General features: G+C 38.1%; 1 protein-coding gene across 1 annotated transcript in view; it reads left to right on the forward strand.

Annotated features, from left to right (window-relative positions):
* ARPP21 (cAMP regulated phosphoprotein 21) overlaps window positions 1-23,394 on the forward strand; it is a 133,011-nt gene that overhangs the window by 84,021 nt on the left and 25,596 nt on the right.

Consider the following 23,394-nt stretch of genomic DNA (forward strand, 5'->3'; position numbering starts at 1 on the left):
AGCTTTCTAAAGACTGTTTCAGTCTTGTGTTAAAGGATAGTTCACATATAGGAGTGCAGTTGCAGACATGCTGGAATCCAGCATACCTGTGGGCTCTGGGACTGTGTGAGGGGCTGATGAAGTTGGACACATATGTTCTGGGCAACAGAGTAAGATTTAGAAGAAACTTTGGACTCCCCACTGATGTGTGTGTCAACAGAATGGAGAATCCATGTGACCTTTTTTTACTCTTTCTATAACGTTATGGGGAAATTTGGGGATGTGGAAACCACCCTTTCCATCTCAGGGAGACCTCACCGTTGGCTCTGTGACAACCTGGTGGCTTTGACTTGTCCCATGCCCCCACATCACCAAAGAACTGCCACCCCAAGGCAAGATAATGACACATAATTAGAAGAAGGCATTTTAAGTCAGTATCTTAGATGCTCAAAATAGCAGCCAGGGCTTCGGATGTCAAGGAAGTGAATGGCAGCTGATGGGTCTGTGGGGGTGGGGAGAGGAGAAACTCAAAATGATAGGCGCACAGCATCTTCCATGAAAGCGACAATGTCAGTATGCCTACAAACACTGAGCCCCTTGAGGTCCTACTTCAGTGACCACCACCCCTAATTCAGGCCTAACATCCCCCTGTCATTTCCAACTCTGGATAAATTTACTGAGTGTTTGCAAGGGCAGGTCTTTTTCCCTGATCTCATTGAGAAACCCCTCTGCTAATAAAATGCAAGGAACACAGCTTGGCGATGGCTGTGTGACTGTGGGAAGGGGCTCCAGGCCCTTCAGCTGGGAGGTCTTTTGCTGAGCTTAGTGACACTAACAGTGGCTTCCCAAAGGGACATAGCAGATTTATTTTGGGGAAACACCACCAGGTCAGTGGACTGACTCATAGAGGAAAGAACCTCTTGCCCATGCGTGTGAACCAATGTCTTGTAACATCATAAACATACTAGCTAGTTTTGTTTACCTCTATTTCCTGGCATGAATGACCGTACAGAGATTAACATGCCCTAACTCAACCAGCATGCCCATGTAATGGAGGCAGATAACATAATTATTCAAGTGCACAGGTTGGCTTCAAAGCAGAACAAATTGGGAACCTGGACTTTTGCCTCCCGACTCACAGGGGCTCCCCTGTTATTTTGCAGAGCTGGTCAATAATAAATGGCAGAGAACAGCTGAGACATTTGTGCGCAAAATGTGTGTTTGGAAAGAAAAAATGGAATTCCTCCAACTCCAGATTCCTTTTTCAGTTTGATTTAAAAAGCTATGTATGTATGTATGTATGTATCTATCTATCTATCTATCTACTTACCTACCTACCTACCTTCCTATCACTTCATTCTTGGCTCTCCAAAATCTTGGGCATGTCCTAAAAGCAACAAAAGTGAGCTTGCAAAGTCCCTTCTGTTTTCATAAATGGGCATTTGGGAATGAATAAATCCTGGTTTTGGTATTAGAATAATACTGGTTGTATAAAGTAAATTAGGAAGTTTTTCCTCCACTTCTTTTTTTTTGGGGGGGGGGAGAAATTGTGTAAAATTGGTGCTAACTCTTTAAATGTTTGATAGAATTCTCCAGTGAAACTGTCAGGCCCTGGGGATTTTCAGAAGCAGAAGTATTTTTATTTATGTTTTATTTGAAGATAATGTGTGGAGCTTTTAATTATGAATTCATTTTGTTTATAAGGCTCTTCTGTTGATCCATTTCATCTTTGTTGGGTTTTTGAAGTTTGTTATCATTGAGGAATTGGCTTATTTCTTCTAAGCTGTTGAATTGATGAGTATAAAGTTGTTGTAGTATTCCTTTATTATCTTTTTAATAGCTGCAGAATATATTGTAATATCCTGTTCTGTCTTGATATTGATGATTTTTAAATTCTCTTCTTATTTTTGTAAGTCTTTCTAGATTTATCAATTTTTTTTATCTTTTCAAAGAAGTACCTCTGTTTCATTGATTTTCTCTATTGTTTTATTGTTTCAATCTTATTGACTTCTGCACTTGTCTTTATTTTCTTCTTTCGGCTCACTTTAGTTTTAAATTGCTGTACTTTTTGTTTTTTGATGTAGAAAGTTAGACTATTGATTTAAGACCTTTTTTCTTTTCTAACATAAGAACTTAGTACTATAAGTTTCATTCTCATCTCTGCTTTAGCTGTGTCCCATGTATTTTTATATGCCATATTTCATTTTCACTCACTGTTAGGTATTTTTCTTTCCTTTGAGATTTCCTCCTTGACCTATGGATTATTTAGAGATTGTTTAATGTGCAACTGTTTGGAGATTTTCCTGTTGTAATTTCTGTTAGTGATTCTAGACTGATTCCTTTATTGTCAGAAAACATACTCTGTACGATTTCAGTCCTTATAAAGTTGTTAAGGTTGGTTTTATGGCCCAGGATATGGTCTATCTTCATGAATGTTTCTTAAGTACCTGAAAAAAAATGAGCATTCTGCTATTAGGTGGAATGTCAATCTAATCCTGTTAGTTTATTTTGTTGTTCAGATCATCTGTAATTTTGCTGGTTTCCTATTTACTAGTTCATCAGTTGCTGAGAGGTAGAGATATTCACAACTACAACTATAAGACTTCCTAAAGTCCTGAAACGAATCTCAAGACAAAGGTTGCCCTGTATCCCTGAAGTCCACAGACAGAGAGGAGACTTGGTGGCTATTTAGAGCATGTTATTTTGTTCCTTTCCCAAATAAATAAGAAATGCTTCAGTCTCTAAAAGGATCTGGAAACATTCCTTAGGAATAGTCAGGAAGTGAAAGGCCTTCTGACCAGTGAACCAACCATTCATATAAGCTACAGCCCACATCTCTCTCACACGTCAGGCTTTCAGCCCTGTTGTTTAACAGCAGTAGTATTACTTTAGGTTAGGGTAGAAAAATCGTGTAGGTAACTGTTTACAACAGACAATCTAACAGTTCTGCTTTCTTAATGGAACAAATAATTCTGTATTCTTAAAAAATAGAACAATGGGAAGAGAACATGGCTTCAGAGCAGAACAGGAAGGGAGAAAAACATGAAACTTGTGTGACCTTTAACATAGAGAAGGTTTACAACTGTAGTAAGTCATTTGATGTGGATTCTGAAAGCTCTGGGGATGCCTCTCACCTCTGCTTTTTAAAATCCCATTCCTTTTCCACCTTCCCCCACTCCCAACCATCTGCTGAATGATTCATTTTGGGTAAAGACCAGTTTCCTGGAGCACCTGCCATGAAAACGTTTTACTTTTCAAATCATAGTTCAGAAGGAAACCATGAAAAGGAAATCCTAAAAATGTATCATATCCAAAACCCCATGCAGCTTTCGTGGGGCCTCTGCTGGCCTATTTAATTTTCTTCTGCTCTGTCAGGTCACTGTATTGGATAAATGAAACTCCAGCCCATCTTGTGACAGCAGAGTTGGAATCTCTTACAGGAGACAGTAGTGAAGATGTTCAGATGTTGTTTTGTTGTTATTGTTTTGGGGGTTTTTGGTTTTGTTTTTGTTTTTTTGGCTGTGTCTGTGGCATGCAGGAGTTCCTGGGCCAGGGATTGAACCTGTACCACAGCAGCAACCCAAGCCACAGCAGTGACAATGCCAGATTCTTAACCCGCTAAGCCAGGAGGGAACTCCAGAAGTTGTTGAACTTTACTCACTCTTTTCACTTGTAGTTAAGGTAAACCTCACTTGGACTTCCTCTTACACTCTGCTCATCAGCCATCACGAGATTTAAATAGTAGAAATAGAAATGCAAGTGAAACACTCAGTTTGCTAAATGAGGACGTTGAAGAAGGCAACCTTCTGCCCAGTGTGGAGTCTCTCTCATCAGGGCCAAAAAGCGGGCTCCTACGACTTCTGTATTTACAGATTTAGTAACGAATGCAGCTTTCAGATACTCAGCAGGCTTACTCAGGCTAAGTCTGACTTGTGAGATTTTGCCCTTGATGATATGAACTCAGTACCACCTAGTACATGCAGATGGAAAGGGCAGCACACGAATAGGAGTGAAAATATCACCTAGAAAACTCAGAGAAGTGTGATCACCTCTCCCCATTCATAGGAGAGAAACTGGTGTTTCCCCACCTCTTAGAGCATCATCTTTCCTGGCCCCGATGAGGTGCCAGGAATCAATCTTGCAGCAGGCCTCCCTTCATCCAGTTTGTCAGAGGAAAGAATGGTGGATGCAGATGAAGAAGGTTGCAGTTAGTTTAAAATAAATGTAAGTTAGATTTCCCTGGTAGTCTGGTGGCTAAGGGTTCAGTGCTGTTACTGCTGTGGCTCAGAACATTGCTGTGGTGTGGGTTCGATCCCTGGCCTGGGAACTTCTGCATGCCACAAGCATGACCCAAAAAAAGTAATTAATTATTTGAAATAAAATATATGTAAATAAAAAGCATACAGAAGAATGGTGAGGGCAGGGGAAACTGGGCCTGGGAGTATAGATCCTGTTTGTTTTATTTTGCTTACTTATGACAGGGTAACAGTATAATCCAGGCATCCATCAGAGATACTCGGACCTTTAGGTTATAGATTTCATGGATCCAAACCTCCATTCTACATATAGAGGAAACCATTTACATGTAGAAAATTTTTCAGTGAAGAAAGTAGAGTTCAAGGGGGTCAGCCAGTCAGAAATACAAACTGCATAACAGGCTGTTAGATTTTCCTGACTCTTCTCTACAGCAGAGAGCCCAGATACCTTAGATCTCTTTAAGCAGAGCAGTTCAATTCCTTCTAGTTCCTTCCACACACAGATCAACCCCAGGCCTCTGAAGGGTCCTTAACGAAGTCTTGGAAATTCCATCTCTACCCCCTAATCTGTTGGGGATATTTGGGGGAGGGGCACTGTAGACGGTGAGCCTCCAAATTTAAGGTGCATGTATACTATCCTGGATCCTGTTGAAAGCACAGTTTGATGCAGTAGTTGTGGCTGAGTCCTGAGATTCGGCATTTCTAGCACATTCCCAGAGAATGTTGTTGTTACTGGCCAGCCATCTGAGAACAATGTAATAGATGGGACCTTTTTTAAAATTTATTTTTTAAATTGAGGTATAGTTGAATTACAATAGTGTATTAGTTTCAAATGTACAGCAAAGTGATTGTTATACATACATATATATAATCCTATTCTTTTTCAGATTCTTTTCTGTTATAGGTTATTACAAGATATCGAATATAGTTCCCTGTGCTCTAGAGTAGGCCCTTGTTGCTTATCTATTTTATATATAGTAGTGTGTATCTATTCACCCCAAACTAGGCAGTACATTTTTAACCATGGATGGATTGTATACCAACTACTGCAAAGAGAAAGGATTTATCTGAATTCACTCTTTGATTCACCATGATTTATATTTTAGGCATAAATCTGATACTCCCTAGTCAGCATATTTGATCTTATGAGCAAGAGCTAGTGAGTATTTAGAATTAACATGTTAATGTTTACAAATGCAAATCTTGAGATAGACAATAAATAGAGGATGATCCTAGTACCTAGCAGGTATGCATAGGTGCTGAAAGAATGAATGATATGTGTGGCTATTTTGTGTTAGCCTGTACAGGAAGTGTGTGCTTGTGAGTGAGTGAGTATGGCCCAAGGGAGAGAATGCATGAAGGTTGAGGAGGTTAAATGAACCTCTCCATTATAAAAGCAAGTAGAAAGGCCACCTAACCAACCAATCCGTGTCAACAAATGAATATACATATTTTTCAAAGTTCAAACACCCAAGGACTGTGTCATAGACCCTTGGGCCCCTTGCAAGCATACAGTATGTTTGGATTTTCATATACCTAGCAATTTGTGATAGAACGTGATGGAAGAAAATATGAGAAAAAGAATGTGTGTGTGTGTGTATATATGTGACTGGACAACTTTGCTGTACAGCAGAAATTGACACATCATGGTAAATCAAGTGTAATTTAAAAAATTTTAATTAGTAAAATTTAAGAAGTAGAAAGAATGTTCTTTGCCAGGGCCTGGGGGAGGAGGACACTGAAATTTGCTGTTAATTATACCAAAAGTATAATGTTTCACTTACACAAGATGAGAAATTCTACAGATATGCTATCCAATATTGTGCTTTTCGGTAGCAATACTATTCTCTAAACTGATTGGATTCAAAAAAAAATTCTATAAATTTAAAGTAATAACACTCTCATGAAAAGTCATTTCCAGTGACTAGTTTTGAAAGTGTTCAAAATCATTTTTAAAAAAACTTTTAAAAATTAAAAATTAAAAAAAAATTTAATTAAATTTAAAAAATTAAAAAAAAAAGAAAGTGTTCAGATGACAGGGGATAACCAGGCCTGAAAACTTACTCATGTCACCCTTTGTCTGTGGCAGGGCTTTCCTTCCATCATTTTAGTCGCCTTCCATAACAGTGGAAAGGGCTGGGCAGCATCCCTGGCAGGAAGATGGAATCATCTGTGACCCGTGTATATTTGAAATAAACCAAAACCTCTGTTCCTTTCCTAAGTTTATTTTATTTTTTTCCATATCACTTATATCTGGAATCTAATATATGGCACAAATGAACCTTTCCACAGAAAAGAAAATCATGGACTTGGAGAATAGACTTGTGTTCCTCTCCTGATAGTGCTGCACGGCAACATGTTAGCTTTTTCTTTCTTTTAGGAGTAATATTTCTTGTTGCAGTAGCATACTGTTCATATTAACAGCCCCTAGTGAGAAAGAAGATTATTGCCTCTTTAATGTTGTTCAGAAACACATTTGGGCTGGGGCAAAATGTACCTTAATGGAGCCTATAAATTTATTCAACCAGAGCAGTTAAGTAAACTTGACAGTGAATCCTGTATTTTTAGCTTGACTTATTAAGCCGTCTGTGTCAGTGTAATTGAGAGGGGTTTTATCTTTAAAAACCTTTTCTCTGTCTCTGTTCTTAGGATATTCCTCACTCTGAGTTTATCCCCATCTCTCTTAGAGTCAGCTGAGATGGGGCGAGGGAGCATCGGAGCTAAAGAAAGAATTTGGTCCACCAGCATGACCAGTAAGAGATAGTCATTTATAGACAGTGGGAATTTGCCTTTTTATCTTAAATTTCCTTCTTCAAATTTGATGATTTTTTAAAAGATGTCTTTGCCTAATTACCCTACACATAATTTCCATACATTTTAATATTTAAAACCACATTAATTTTTTTTTTTTTTTAGTTTGAGGAAAATGTATAACCAATAATCATTCAGAGAAGCGATGCAAAGATTTTTACACCTGACGACTCTAAGGAAGTGATTGCATTATTTGGATGTCTGCATTGTGATGTTACTAAAAGCAGAGGGGGTAAATTATCCAAGAGCTACATGAAGATTTAATTGTCTGATTTCTGTTAACATCAGTGGAAGTCACATGGATAAATCCTTGTGGAACACGCAATTCTGAAAATATTAGTCTGGAGAAGGTTTCTATGGAAATGTTCATGTGTTTCTTTCATTAATTGGTCTAATTATTCCATTTACAAAAAGAGAATGAGAAGTATTAAGCTGGGATTATGAGAAAGGTTAATACTATTAGGAGCAATCATAGGAATCATGCTATTTTTAGGTCTGAAAATCTTAGAGGTTCTCAAAACAATATAAATGGCCAGGTTCCCTCTGTCCCCTAGGAGGTTATAGTAAAAGGATTTAACCAACGTGTTGGAAATAGTTGCTTTAGCTCTCTGCGTTTTATGTAACATATTCATTTGTTATGCAGTTAGCACTGCTGTGACTGTTAGGATTTCCACTTTTCTGTGAAGATAGGAAGTAAGACAGATCATGGCATCTTCTCTTTTCTTTGTCTTATGCAACAGAAAGTGGAAAGCATAGCTTGTTATGAAAGCGTTGGATTAGAAATGATAAGGAAAGAAAGGTGGCCGAAAAAAGGCATACAATATATGTTTTTTTTTAAAAAACCCTGACGTCATTCCTTTGTAGTTTTCCTAAGAGAAAACCTTAGAAAAATCAAAAAATCAAAAAACCCAAAGACTTGTTCCAAGGTGGCTGATTTACTTGATGGCTTAACTGAAGTAAATTAAGAGAAGTCAGGATGTTTTGGCCCTGTGTAGTCATCACCCCTCCTTTTTGTTTTCTGCTCCTTTTATTTCTTGTGAATTAGTTGCCAACAGTTTATGGGGTCAGCTATCAATTATGAATTAGCTCATTTTTCTGCCTCACTTTTCTTTAGGAACACTTTTTTTTTTTTTTTTTTTTTTTTTTTGTCTTTTTAGGGCAACACCCACAGCCCATGGACGTTCCCAGGCTAATCAGAGCTGTAGCCACCAGCCTATGCCACAGCCAGAGCAACACCAGATCCAAGCCATGTCTGTGACCTACACCACAGCTCATGGCAATGCCAGATCCTTAAACCACTGAGCGAGGCCAGGGATAGAACCCACCTCCTCATGGATGCTATCAGATTCGTTTCTGATGAGCTACAATAGTAATTTCTAGAAAGACATTTTTTTAAAAAATTCCTCATGGTCTCCATTTCCTCCCTATCCCCAAATCTCTTCTTATTTTATTTTCTGACTTTAATTTTTAAGTTTATACAAGCGTTCTCCCTCCCTACTTTCTCTTTCCCTCCCCCCTCTTTCTCTCTCTTTCTCTTTCATTTTTGTTTTTCTTTCTCTTTATATTAAACCAGATTTTTCACTCCAAAACTCTGGGTGCATCATTCCTTTCCTCTCAGATGTTACTTGTCTACATTTTCCCCTTTATTTTATCAGTTTCATCCACTTCCATTCTGCACATCTCTCTTCATTAAGAGATAGGGCCCTGCATTCTTCCAGAGATAGTCACAATCTAACATTCAAATGATTAAGAAGAACGTGCTGGATTTTTCCCCACCTTCCGAATGTAGAGCATGAAAAGTACTAGACTATCTTTTGTCCACATTGCTGTCCTTAGAGCCAGCATCAAGATAGCCCTCAGGGTTTGTGACTTCACTTAGACACTTGCAGTCATAAAACAGTGAAAAAACTAGCTTGCATAATGTAATTTTTGTCTCCCAAATTCCAAGCTTCCAATGGTACCCACAAAAAAAAAATGGTTAGGCTGGTGTTTAAATGTGTCTTTTCCAAGGGGTTCACTATTGCCTAAAAATGTTGATGTTTTCCTAACTTTGAATAGAAAACAGTGTGCAGATCACTAACTTCAAAGGACACTACCTTGAAATAAGAAGTCCTGAAATAATGCTCCTCTTTAAATGTCTTCCTTCTTTCCACTGTCTCCAGCTGTAGCTGCTTTACAGAGGGACTCCAGTATATCAATTCAGCAAAGCCAGTCAGCATGGATTCACTTTATTCATGAAGTCCTAGTTTGCCCCTTCCCCAGACCAGCAGAAAGAGAACAAAATATTAATCATTTTCTCCAGCTTTGAAATGCCACTGGCACTTCTGGGTGGCACATTGACCTTATAGTTCTGGATCCAGACAGCAGGGACTATAACCCAGAAATGCTGCAGGATTATAGGAGCCTTGTAAAATGGTCTGACTCTCAAGGAAACATAGTGGCTCACGTGCTATGTACCCTCTTTAAAGCAGATGGGGGTCGTGTGCTTACAAGTAGGGTCGGCAGTTGACTCAGTGGTTACAGCACAATTCCATGGCAGAGGTGTTTATGCACATCTGTTCATTACAAGAGCCACACTTAAGCTCTGGTTCAAATCCCTGAAGCCACCCAGCCACCTCCATGGTTTCATCCCGCTGCAATTCACAGTTGTCAGCCCATCTTCCTTGGCTGCAGGGAGGATTCTGATGCCCTTCTAGGACTGCCACCAATCCCTAATTGCCTGCTGACATCTTTTCACTGCTTCCCACACCATTTCCTTGAAGGTACCGAGAGACTCGTTAAGATTGCATTTTGAACGTTCTCCCAGATGCTCTTACTCTGGTGTCTTTTGTTTTTTATGTTTGAGGTAGGTCCAGTACTATTGCACTTTCTATGAGCCATTGTGGGTCATAAATACTTTGAGACTAAAAAATAAATGGCAGAAAGAGAACTCAGAATAGAACCAAAAAAAAAAAAACAAACAAAAAACAAACAAAAACGCAGGCTACCGCAGTAAAGTACACATTTTGAGGCATTATAAGACTGTGTTAATAGGATGGGTCACACTAGCTCCAAGTGGGTTTCTATGGTTTTTTTTTCCCCTGAGGAAAACAATTTATGAGCAAATATCACTCTAATTACTCATCTTTGCATGGATAGTGTTAACTGAATTGTGTGGTCTTACATTCTAGAGGCCAGAGGGCTTGTGTTACTCTTCAGTGAATTTTGATGAACACCTTGATTTTCCCAGTTTAGACCAACTAGATCTGTCTTGGAGGAAAGGCTTAGTTTTTACAGGGGAAGTGAGTCAAAGAGAATAATCCAAGTATTAAAAATAAATCAGAGAGTAAAACTCCTGCCTAGCTGAAAAGTGTGCCAGTAGTTAGGAGAAAGAGAAGACAGTCCTAATTTTTTTTTTTAATTCTGAAATTTTATTTTTACTTTTTACAGAATAAAATACATACATTTAAACACAATTACATTCACAGAGATTATTATAACATGGATCTTAAGAAACAGATTAAGTGACTCCCTCTGCTGAAGTGGAATGGAAAATGTGCTGAGACAAATAGGAAATTTATTCTATACTTTATCCCATTTTGTATGCCTTTAATCCTTACTATTTAGTATTATCTATTACATTTCAATTTTTCTTTAAAAATTAGCATTATATTAAAATTGTTATATTATGCAACTAAAATTTATAAAGAAGAAAGCCTTATATACCATTAAATATTTTATATAGCATAATAAAAAGAATAACTTAACTGGTAAGAATAACAAAAATAATATACCCTCTGAAAATAAGTAAAATATAAAATGCATAAATTGGTTAAAAAACAGTGTAACTATATAACTATGTCCTCACAATTGGTTATATCTTATTGATTTTTCAATATAAGCATTATACCATTCTAGGTGATGTGATAAACAAGACATTATAGACCTTACATTGTACCATGGAGAGAAATGGTTATTAATACAATTGTAGGACTGTATTATTTAATTGTACAGGGCATTATTTAATTATAATTATCATAAATTCTTTGATGGAGAGGAAATCAGAATCAGATCTAAGAAGACTTCATCATTCCAAGAATGATGTCAAATGACCCCCTTCATGGTGGATTATGCACTTATTTACTATGAGATATATTTCTTCTCCAGAGATTCCTTGTTTGTGTATCAATTGTATATTTTTGGTTTGCAGTTATTCTGAAGTTTTGATATAAGAGTCTATATGTATACGAGATTGTTTTAAGTTGTTGTTCTCTTAATTGCAAGTTCATCTCCAGTGTCCTGCATTTGTACCCACCTCTTCTCATGATTTCTGACTTTGGGGGTATAATTGTGCATGGATGATTTCATATCTTTACTGTATATATACCTTTACTGGTGAGCCTTGGCATTTGTGGAATTTTTGTTTCCTGTTGCTGTCTTGTCTTTTCTGCCTAGGGAAGTTCCTTTAGTATTTGTTGTAAGGCTGGTTTAGTGTTGCTGAATTCTCTCAACTTTTGCTATCTGTGAAGGTTTTGATTTCTCCTTCAAATCTGAATGAGAGCCTTGCTGGATAAAGTAATCTTGGTTGGAGGTTTTTTCCTTTCATCACGTTAAAGTATATCATGCCACTCCCTTCTGGCCTGCAGAGTTTCTGCTGAAAAATCTGCCAATAACCTTATTGGGGTTCCCTTGTATGTTATTTGTTTCTGTTCCCTAGCTGCTTTCAAGATTTTCTCTTTGTTTTTAATTTTGGTCAGTTTGATTAATATGTGTCTCAGGGTGTTCCTCCTTGGGTTTATTTTGTATGGTACTCACTTTGCTTCCTGGATTTGAGTGAGTGGTTCCTTTCCCATGTTAGGAAAGTTTTCAGCTATTATCTCTTCGAATATTTTTTCTGTCCCCTTCTCTCTCTCTTCTCCTTCTGGCACCCCTATAATACAGATGTTGGTGCATTTAACCTTGTCCCAGAGTTCTCTGAGACTCTCTTCATTTGTTTTCAATCTTTTTTCTCTTTTCTGTTCCGCATCCATAATTTCCATTAATCTGTCCTCCACCTCACTTATTCGTTCTTCTGCCTCCTGTATTCTGCTGTTAGATGCTTCTAGTGAGTTTTTTATTTGTTATTGTATTTTGCATCTCTTCTTGCTTAAGTTTTATATCTTATATCTCTTTGCTCAGTGTTTCCTGTAAGTTATCCATCTTTGCCTCCAGTTTATTCCCAATGTCTTACATCATCTTCAGCATCAACAATCTATATGTCTTTTTCCTAGAAGCTAAGAATCTCCTCATCGCTTAGCTGATTTTCTGGGGTTTCTCCTTTCTCCCTCATCTGAGCTATAGTTCTCTGTCTTTTCATTTTTAAAGGTTTTTGGTGTGGTGACCTTTTTATAGATAGTAGAGTTGTAGCCTCTCTTACTTCTGGTGTCTGCCTCTCTTGTGGCTGAAGTCAGTATGGGGGCTTGCTGTAGGCTTCCTGATGGGAGGAGCTGATGCCACTGGTAGGTGGAGCTGATTCTAATCCCTCTGGTGGGTGGGGCTTAGTCTCTGGATGGGATTAGAGGCAGCTGTGTGCCTGAGGGGTCATTAGGCAGCCTGTTTACTGAGGGGCGGGGCTGTGATCCCACCTGGATTGTTGTTTGCCCTGGGGCTTCTCAGCACTGACTGACAGGTGGGGCCAGATTTTCCCAAAATGGCCACCTCCAGAGAAAGGCAGCTGCTGAATATTCCTGAGAGCTTTGCCTTCAGTGTCCCTCCCTCACAACAAACCACATTCACCCCTGTTTTCCCAGGATGTCCTCCAAGAACTGCAGTCAGGTTTGACCCAGATTCCCACGGAGACTTTGCTTTGCCCTGGGATCCAGTACACGTGAAAGTCCGTGTGTGCCTTTTAAGAATGGGGTCTCTGTTTCCCCCAGTCCTGTGGAGCTCCTGTGTACAAGCCCCACTGGCCTTCAATGCCAGATGCTCCAGAGGCTCTTTCTCCCTGTGCCAGATCACCACACGTGAGGGTTTGAGGTAGGGCTCAGAACTCTCACTCCTGTAGGTGAGTCTCTGTGAACCAGTTAGTTTTCAGTCTGTGGAGCTTACCACCCGGGAGGTATGGGGTTGTTTATATCATGAAATTGCCTCTCCTACCTCTTGATGTGGCCTCCTCTTGTTCTTCTGGAGTAGGGTATCTTTTTTAAGGTTTCCAGCCCATTTGGGTGGAGATTGCTCAGCCTTTAGTTGTGAATTTTGTTGTTTTTAGGAGAGAAATTGAGCTCCAGTCCTTCTATTCCACCATCTTAATCCTGTCTCTGAAGACAGTCCTAATGATAATTTTTGTCATTTTATTTAGAATGTGTAACTTTTTATAAATTATGAAAACACCACAGTGCTTAAAGGACAGAAATTTTTTTGAAAGACACAAAAGCTTCTTGCTAATGGAACAATCATTTTTTTAATTTTTTGCCTCTTTTCATCTTCCTTTGAGCTTATGTGTATGTCATAGATCATGCCACTTTGTTAATAATACAGCATTTTTATTTATTCAAGACACCTTATTATTTTATATTTGCATGTAAACACTGATTTTCCTAACAGTTCTCTGACACTATATTTTTAAGCAAAACTGTATCTGCAGATGCCATGCATATTTAAACAAAAAATATGAAACTGTCTATAAAACAACTACAAGAACTCATAAGTGAATTTAACAATGTTGCAGAATATAAGGACACAGAATAGGAATCAATTATATTTTTATATACTAACAGTCAACAAATGGAAAATTTAAAAATTCAATTTGTAATAATGTGTGACATAATTTTAATAGCAATAATGAATCACCCTGCTCCAACCTTGTAGGTACAGAGGGCCCAGAGCCTTGCTTCAGTCATCCAGGACCACTCAGGAGAGCCCTGAATACTCCAGAATATCTTTCACAGCAATAGCAATTATGACAGGGAATGTTTCCCATGACAGCCCTTGCACTACTGGTTTCCTCTTTGTTTAGAAATCATAAGAGTTCCCTGGTGGTTCAGCATATTAAGGGTCTGGCACTGTCACTGCTGGGGCTCAGGTCACTGCAATAGCATGAGTTCAGTCCCTAACACAGGAACTTTCCACATGCCTTGGGCACAGCCAAAAAAAAAAGAAGAAGAGAGTCTATATTGTGGGGGACTAAAGCCTTCAAATCTCTCATTTATCTATATTCTTTAACTTCCATATCCCAGGCTTGTTCATATTGAACTGTTGTACTGGCTTTGCTGTTCTCTCCCCAAACAGGGAGGACTCCATAGACGTTTCACGCTATTTCTCTAACTTCTGTCAAGTGCTTTTGTCTTTTTAATTTCCCATTGTTAAAATGACACGATTCGAGGAGCTCATACTCTTTGAGTTGGAGTCTACCTCAAGTGTCTCAAGAATATGCCATACAAAGGAGACAGTTTCCTTGGCAACATTTGCTCTCTACCTCCTTCCCTAATGCCCCTCAGCACTGCTGTTTGTTAGGCATAGAAACTACACTTGAGACAAGAGTGTTGCTCTCAATCCAATTAGCCGTTGACCCTACTACCAACCACTTGCTGTATTTTCCCACTAAGGAAAACAATTCAGCTGTGAAATGGGCATTTTTTTTTTCATTATTGCCTTTAGCTGGTCTTTGCTAGACATCCAAATAAAGAAAGGGAAATTGGGTTTTAAGAAGTCTGTGTGTATGTGTGTATATGAATGTGGTTGTCCAAATAAACTGAATTTAAATGACTGGTAGCACTTACATTTATTTTCAGCTTTGAAAGATTGCATGTAATGGCATATTTGGGGACTGATGTCAAAATTAATGTATTGATTTGGCAGAACTTATGATGTACAAGTATGGTTTGAAATAAGTTCCCATGAGTTCCAAATGCTTTTGTCCCCCTATTAAACATAGTAAGTGGCAATATACATTCCCTGTTGGCTCAGCGGATTAAATACATGGCACTGTCATTACTGTGGCTCTGGTCACTGCTGTGGAACAGGTTCAATCCCTGGTTCCAGAATTTCTATATGCTGTGGGCATGGCCAAAAAAATGGCAAGACAAATATAGGCATGTGAATTTGTAGGTAGGTGAACCTATGGAGTGTAGTTTCATGAACATCATTCAGCAAGTATGGAAGTCAAATGATATGATTTTATTTTTTATTTTATATTAGAGTATAGCTAATTTACAATGTTATGTTAGTTTCAGGCATACAGCAAAGTGACTCAGTTTTACATATGCATATTATCCATTCCTTTTCAGATTCTTTTCCCATATAGGTTGTTACACAGTACTGAGTATATTTCCCTGTGCTGTACAATAAGTCCTTGTTACTTATCTATTTTATATATATAGTGTGTATATGTTAATCCTGATCTCCTAATGTATCCCCCACTCACATTTCTCCTTTGATAACCATAACGATTTTGAAATCTTTGAGTCTGTTTCTATTTTGTATATAAATTCTTTTGTAAATGATGTGATTTTTAAATTATAAACTCTGATGATGATCCAGAAAATCAGTAAACCCATATCAATCTGGATCCAAAATTCTACCTCTTCCCAATCCACTTTATCCATCTTATTTGTATTTTTTTCCTTCTTCAGCATGATGATAGACAATATGCACATAGAGTAGTTGATTTCTAAATTATTCTGCTGCTGAGTTTGTCAGCTCTTGAAGGATATTTAGTGTGCTGCAGGCTTTCTCTTCTTTTTCTGGGTGGTTAAACCACCTGTTCAGCTTGAAACTAGGACTTTAACAGTTTGCCAATAGATTTACTGTCTCTTATTTGGGAACAAGTCTTTACCACAAGTAGCATAGCTAGGAGAATTAGTTTCTTTTGTGTATGTGTATGTGGCATTTATTTCTCACCCTTCTGAAGGATGGAAGTCCAAGGTCAAGCTGCTGGCAGCTTGGTTTCTTCTGAAGCCTCTCTCCTTGACTTGCAGAAATCTGCCCATTCTTTTTAAAGTGAAGAATTGAAAAAAGATATTAGGTGTGAAAAACCAGTGTGCTTTGCCAAAGAGTTCTTATAAAGCTGTCAACAAATGCTAGCACATTGGATTGTTTTATCCGCTGCTGGCAAGAATTAACCAGAACAGAAGCAGCGATCTTGTATTGCTTCCCATCTTGAGCCACTCCAGTGTTGCAGGAAGTACATTATACCTTCAGGAACTAGATGGCGTGTATTAAACATCACGTTGTACCTTAGCGTGTTTCTAAATGGAGATTAAAAACCTCAAAAGGACATGCCAGGGTTTATTCAAGAGGCTGTGAAACAGAGTCAAAAGACACCAAAAGCTTACTTTCTTTTTCTTCTTTCCCGCCTTGGTTGTTGTTGTGTTTGTTGTTGGTTTGTGGTGACAGTAACTGGCTATAAATTATGAGAATCAGTAATGCCAGCTCTCAGCAATCCATGAGCTGAGCTCTCTTCCTGTTCCAGCTCACACTGGGGGCCCTGAAGGTCTATGGGATTGTCAGGAAGACTGGCTACTTGAATCCTGTACATTTGCCTGATGGTGACAGTCAGCACTTGTACCACGACAACTGCCATCTGGCTCTTTCTGCTAGATTTGTAGCAGAAGCCTCTGTTGGGTGTAGGGGATGTGAGTCTCCAGGCAAGCCAGAACCTCTGTGAAATCACTGCAGATGGCTTTATTTTGGGAGCCTGCAGTCATGGAAGTAGAAGCAGGAAGGAGAGAAATGAATCAGCTGGGAGTTTGATGTCTGTTGGTCTTCAGGGGACTTGAGATGAATTTCATTGATTTCTTAGGATATTATGTACCTGGAAAAATTTGGAAGCATTATGTAAGCCATTTGAAACTTTCAAGATTTTAAAGACCCTGTCTCAGAACTGTGGATATTAAACTCTTCCTTAGGAAAAGCAGTGATGTGATGTAAATTAGCCACTAGAAAAATGCACTTTAATCATTCCTAAATCATTGTTTCTCAAGAGATGTTCCATCTGCATTAGGATGGGGAGGCAAGCTTATTTTAAAAAATGCTGATAACTGGATTTTCCTGAATATCTGAGGGCTAGACATGACTTCTCCCCAAGGAGAACTCCGTTTTTGTAGGGAAGGTACATTTCTTCAGTCTCTTTAAAAGCTAAATTTTAACTAAGTGCAACTGATTTAAGTGCTCAGACAGATCAGCTTTTCCAAAATGCATTCTCAAGAAATTAATATACCATTATTATTTCAGAACCACTGCCCTAAAGTGAATCTACTTTGAGAATTCCTCTGATGTTCATTTCCTTCTCTGTGTTCTAAGGAATCCTTGTGGGCAGGAATACCATCAAGTTCAAATTGGGGGCAAATTTCCATCCCCATCTCCAAAGATGTCTTATGTTGTCAAGGATATGATCTGATACAGCAAATGTCTGCTTTCTCTATATTTAGGGATGTGTTCAGAGATGATTAAGACTAAGAAGTGGCTGAGTGGTTAGAGTAGGGAAGGAGCATGAAAAAAAAAGTGACATCTGGCCAACATTTTTGACTACTTGTAAGGCAAAGCTACTTATAAAGTACTCACATGACCTCTGTGCCCACATGAGTATTTCTTCTTTATACAAGAACACGATATAGTTAGTTTTACAATAGCCAGTCACATGAGAACAGGACCTTTCTAGTGGAAAATAGCCTTCCTGAACCACCTCCTCCTTTGCTCTGTGACTTGATGCCCATGGAGGTATCCATGGTGTCATAGAGGCTGTCAGCAATGTTGGTGTCCTACTCTGCTTTGAAAGATCAGATTTTAATCTTCTCTGAGGGAAAATAATCTGGGTGGAATTAAAAACCACAATTTTTTTTGTTATTAAATGGTGGAAGAAGAGACTGGAAATATTGGCTCTATGGCCACCTGTGATTTTAATGCTGCGACCTAAAAGTTTACTTAGGTATATCATAAGTTCTGTTTTGTACAGCTTTCCTTTCCAAGTGGTTTTGTAGTCAGGCATTTATTTATTCAGCACGTGTTTACTGAGCCCCTGATAGTGACCAGGTAGAAATCCAGTGATATTTGGAGACACAGACCTGGGATCATCCCACAGTGAAGCCATTTGCACCAGCCATCCATGAATCCACTCAGATTTGTTGTGATTTTCCAACATGTCTAAACAAGGAGGAGCTTTTTCCAAACATCCAGCCCTAAACAACAAAGTCACAAACTATAATAACCACACACATACACCTACACACACTCACACCTACATGCTCACACATATAGAATATATTACTATTATTACACAGATTTTTTTTTTCTAAAAGTTAGTGTTTTTTTTGTTTTTTGTTTTTTGGTTTTTTTTAGGGCTGCACCTGCAGCATACAGAGGTTCCCAGGCCAGGGGTTGAATCAGATCTGCAGCTGCTGGCCTACACCACATCCACAGCAACGCAGGATCTGAGCCACGTCTGCAAACCCACTGAGCAAGGCCAGGGATCAAACCCGCATCCTCATGGATACTAGTCGGATTTGTTTCCACTCTGCTACAACAGGAACTCGTGCTGTGTGTCTTTTTAAGACTATGATTACACAGTAAGGGGTGAGGAAGCCTATCAAAAGTTGTCTAGTAGAATTAACTGACATATTTTGGTTGTATTAACACTCCAATGGTTCTGATTAATAGTTCTCTCACTCATATCATTCCTGCCCCTTCCACCTGGGCTCTTTGCAGAAAGTGGGATTCTTACATATCCTTAGGACCATTCATCACAGAGTCAGCACCATAGTGTGACTTGAAATCCCATGGAGGAAATCCTGAGTAGAACTGCAGTTTGTGCATCTGCTAAAGTTGTTTAAAAGTCTTGAGGTATGTGTAGCATCCACCTGCTTTGTACTGACATATATCAAGGAAAACTGAAGGCTGGGGCAATGGCTGCCTCCCTGCCATGTGTTTCACTGTGCAATTCACTGCGCAATTCACTGCAAAGGAAAAGAGCTGTCACCTAATCTCATGGAACCACACAGAGCTTGTCCAATCACCAAGACGGTAACCCAGCAGTTGTAATTGGGCAATCTCAAGCCCTTTGGGAATCACTGTAAAGTCTAATCAGTTTTACTGAAGTGAATATAGTACACTGATCCTGAATTTGATATCCTAATTGACATCAGTGGCAATTTAGACACCCAGGAAGGGACAATGCTCAGTACAAATATAGAAATTATGTGCTAAGTGGTATCCTTTCCATTTTTTCACCACCTTCTAATATTCATGGAAGCATTCAGAAGTTGTATATCAATAGTAAAATTTGCCTATGACATTTTGTAGTCCAAATAGGATTTTCAGAATGGGTTAAATGGCTATGGATGACTAAGATAAAAAGGTACATTTAAACATTTTGTTTTATGAAAGTAAATATTAGTGCCTTTTCTTTTTCTGTCCCATGAAAGACTATGGTGAATGTTTTAACCTCTTTTGGTAATCTTAAAAAAATATAAGCCCCTAGCACTGGGAACTATATCTAGTCACTTAGGATGGAGCATGATAATGTGAGAAAAAGGAATGTATATGCGTATGTGTGACTGGCTCACCTTGCTGTACAGTAGAAAATTGACAGAACACTGTAAACCAGCTATAATGGAAAAAAAATAAAAATCATTAAAATACATATATAATATATATAAGCATGATGAAGAATAATAGTTTTAGTTCCTATGAAACCTCCTAGACATACTTGTCAAGAAAAATTAGAGCTGTTCTATATGCATGGTTTAACATGATTTTTAGAAATGTTTATTTTTAATATCATGGTTTTGATTTTAAAAGCTGGCTACCTGCACTAGAAATGTAACAGTTGTAACCAACATAGAGTGGTGTGGCAACAGATTTTAGCAGTTTTTTCCTCCATGTATTCTTTTTTGTTTTCTCTGGAGGAGCCAATATATGCCTCCGATTTTCTAGGTTAAATTTGGGTTTTCAGGTGCTTTCCTCCAAGCAGCCTCGTGGGGAGATAGCAACCTAGGACACAGTGGGTAGAAGTCAAGAATTGTTCTCAGAAAGTGGCCTATATGCCAGGTGACCCTCTCAAGCACAGTTTGCTTTGGTCACAAAAGAGGCCAGTAACTCAGAATTCCTGAGCAAAAAAAGGACCTTAGATAATGTTGGGGGAGGAGCTAGGTTTCTTTTTGCATGTATATGCATTTTGGTTTTCTAAATGGTTGTAGAGAGAGAAATGTAAGTCTACCACTTTTACAAAAATACTACCCTTCTCTTGTTTGTATATGAAGGGGTGAAACCCATATATACAGGTATACAGAATCTAGAGTGGATTTTTTTTATCTACTTATTGAGTTATGGCAAGGAGTTTTATACTCATTGTTTCCAAATCTTCTTCACTTCTCGGGATCTAAAGTAATTCTCTTTGTCCTCTTGGTTAACGATAAAGCCACAGCATCAGAATTAAAATCCTGATAAATGCATTATTGTCTCATGTATGTACTCTTGCTGAAGGACAAGGAAAATCCTGCTTAGGTGAATTTTAAAAAAAGAGAAAATATATATCCTTTTAAGTTATTAAACTTTTTGGATAGAAATTTTGCAGATGTAATTTTACTTTCCCACCTTACTAAACAGAGAAAATACATACACACATACACTGAACATGCATAGTCCTTGCCACACTTCCTTTTGCTGATTTACATCTGTCAAAATGTCAAATTCTGAGCAGGATTGCCTTGCCTCCACTTTTTTTTTTTCTTCTACTCTGATTTGAGTTGAGAGAGTGATAACAAAGCTTGTTAGAAACATGTCTGAGATTGATTCTGAGTGATAGCTAAGGAGCTTGGCTAAGAACAAAAAGCATGGGGTTTAGTACAGAAATACTGTAACATGTAGTTAACTGGGTCCTCTCTTTTGCCCTGAGTCCTTCAGTTTATTGCATAAGTGAAGCATCAGCGCATTGAAAATCATTCACCAATCCTTCTTGTCAGTCGGGCATAGCTGGGTTACAATTTTGCAGGCTTTCATGCCAAGGAACAAAGCTCAGCCATTCCAGGAAACAAAGAGGTGACATGAAAATGTAAATGAAAGTGAAGTGCTTTTGATGCTTATTAAATTAATTGAGTATAAGTAGTTTCCTCCTACTGAGATCAAAAATGAGAAAGATGGAAAAGATAAAAATTAGTCCTTTAAAATAGATCTACCTCAATAATGATTACACATAAATAATTTGTCTTACATAATGGAATGGTTAGAATTAAGAACTAAGAAGTAAGGCTACCTGGCTTCAAACATCTACCATTTATATCTGTGTGACCTTGGAAAAATTAACCATTCTGGCTCAGTGTTCTCATCTGTAAAGTGAAGATATCGCAGGACTGGCGAATCAATGATTTAATGCAGTAATGAGAGTAGATTGCTTAAAATTTTGGTACTTAGGGATGGTGGTATGTAATACATAGATCACGTGACTGATGAGTAATGTAGTTCCGGGTGCCTCCTTGAGCCTGCAGAAGAAATGGGCACTGATTCTAAAGACTTTCTATATATTAAGGGACCTCTCTTCTGCTTATGGGGAGTAGCCCATGTCCAATGCAGCAGAAAGTTCCATTCAGTGATCTTCCATTAGGAATTTCACTTTCTAGATTTTAATTGCTGGTTACCCAGCTGCAGTCAGGTTTTTATTCTTTAAAGAGGGAACTGGATATTTTGGATTCTTTGGTAAAATATGGGCACATGGCTCTGCCAAGTTTCATTCTGGAACCAATTTGTAAATCCCACCAGTTGTGGCCTTAATGGCACACATACTAATGTTGTACTCAGTGTGGAGGTGCCAGTCTCTTTACTGATTAAAAAAATAAATAAAGAAGCTTTGTTATTAAAAAAAAAACAAAATAAAAAAATACTATCATGAAATAAAACAATCAGGCACTAATTTCTTTCTTTGCCTACCCTAGATGCCACTGCATGTGAGGGATTATCATGGAAAACACATTCTTGCTATAATTTGGAGCCTTTAGGCATTTGATGTGCCAATTGTCTTCACTTGGATCTGGTCTGTAATTTATCATAGGAGTGTCCTACCCTGCTCAAATGCGCCCTTTGTGGGCAGAGGCAAAGCTAATATACTTTCCAAGTGTATTTGAATTGCTTCAATAAATCACAGCTGCCACTGTAAGCAGTTTTATCATTTGCCAGAACAATAAGTTATCGTCATGCTTTATAGACGCAGTGCTCTCCCAGACTTTTATTTGTGTAAATTGTAATGCATCATAACCCATTTCCTAAAATGAAATTAGGAAGCTCAAAAATATATACATATACATATATATATGTATATATGAGGCAAGGAAATATTCCAAGGAACTCATGTAGGCTCACCAAAAATGGGGAGATTTTTATCCTGCTTATTTTATAGTAGCAGTTTATTTCTTTATTATTACTATAGTGATGTAAGCATTAAGTGCTTGCATTCAGGGTTAAACTTCATTTAGCTCTTTACCGCTCCAGGGTCTCAGTGAATCTAGTCCATGAAGAAATAGGACTAAGCACAAATGGTTCCTGTTGGATCTGCCTGGAACAAGTTAGAGAAACCCTTATGTTTAATAAATATCCATTTCTATTGATGACTGTATTGGCAGCCATTCCAATAAATCAGGTTGCACAATCAAATTTTTGCCCATAGTAATCTCTGGGACTGACTGACATCCAATTTCCTCTTTCTTTCACAATGACCAAACCCGAATTCAAACCTGATTTGAACCCATTAGACTCCTGAGAGGGAAATGTATTGCATAACAATATTATGTCTGAAGTACCCAACAAGGAAAATATAACCTCATTTTAATACTATTTCAGGACTCTAATCAGCATGATGGACAATAAAATGTGTTCTTTTTTTTATTGGCTTGACTGAATAACTGCTAAATATTTATAAACTAATTTGCCATCACTTCTTCCGTGATAAGAAAATACTTTTGTTTGTAATTGCCTCAATAGCTCACCCCAAGCAGAAAAAACAATGCTTGTAAAGGAACCGGGTTTCATAATTAGAAACTAATTTATTTGTTTCAAAGCCAAGTGTTTTCCCATGCATATTACAATATTTGAAACACCCTTAATTCTTTCTGTCTTTATTATCAAGAGGAGACTTCTACATCCTGCCATAGAATTTTAGATTTTTCCACTCATCTCTTAAAGTTTGCAGTGCTGTTTATTTTTATATTACACTGCCTACTAGCTATTTTTTTCTCACTGTACCCATGGCCTGCAGAAGTTCCCTGGCCAGGGATTGAACCTGCACCACAGCAGTGACAGTGCCAGATCCTTAACTGCTATGCCACCACGGAACTCCCTAGCTATGTATTAAGAACATCATAAACCCCTTCTTTTTCCCTGATTACAGGATCTTTAAATCAGTGTTTTC

Source organism: Sus scrofa, chromosome 13, assembly GCF_000003025.6.
Source record: "Sus scrofa isolate TJ Tabasco breed Duroc chromosome 13, Sscrofa11.1, whole genome shotgun sequence".
In the NCBI taxonomy this organism is placed as follows: Eukaryota; Metazoa; Chordata; class Mammalia; order Artiodactyla; family Suidae; genus Sus; species Sus scrofa.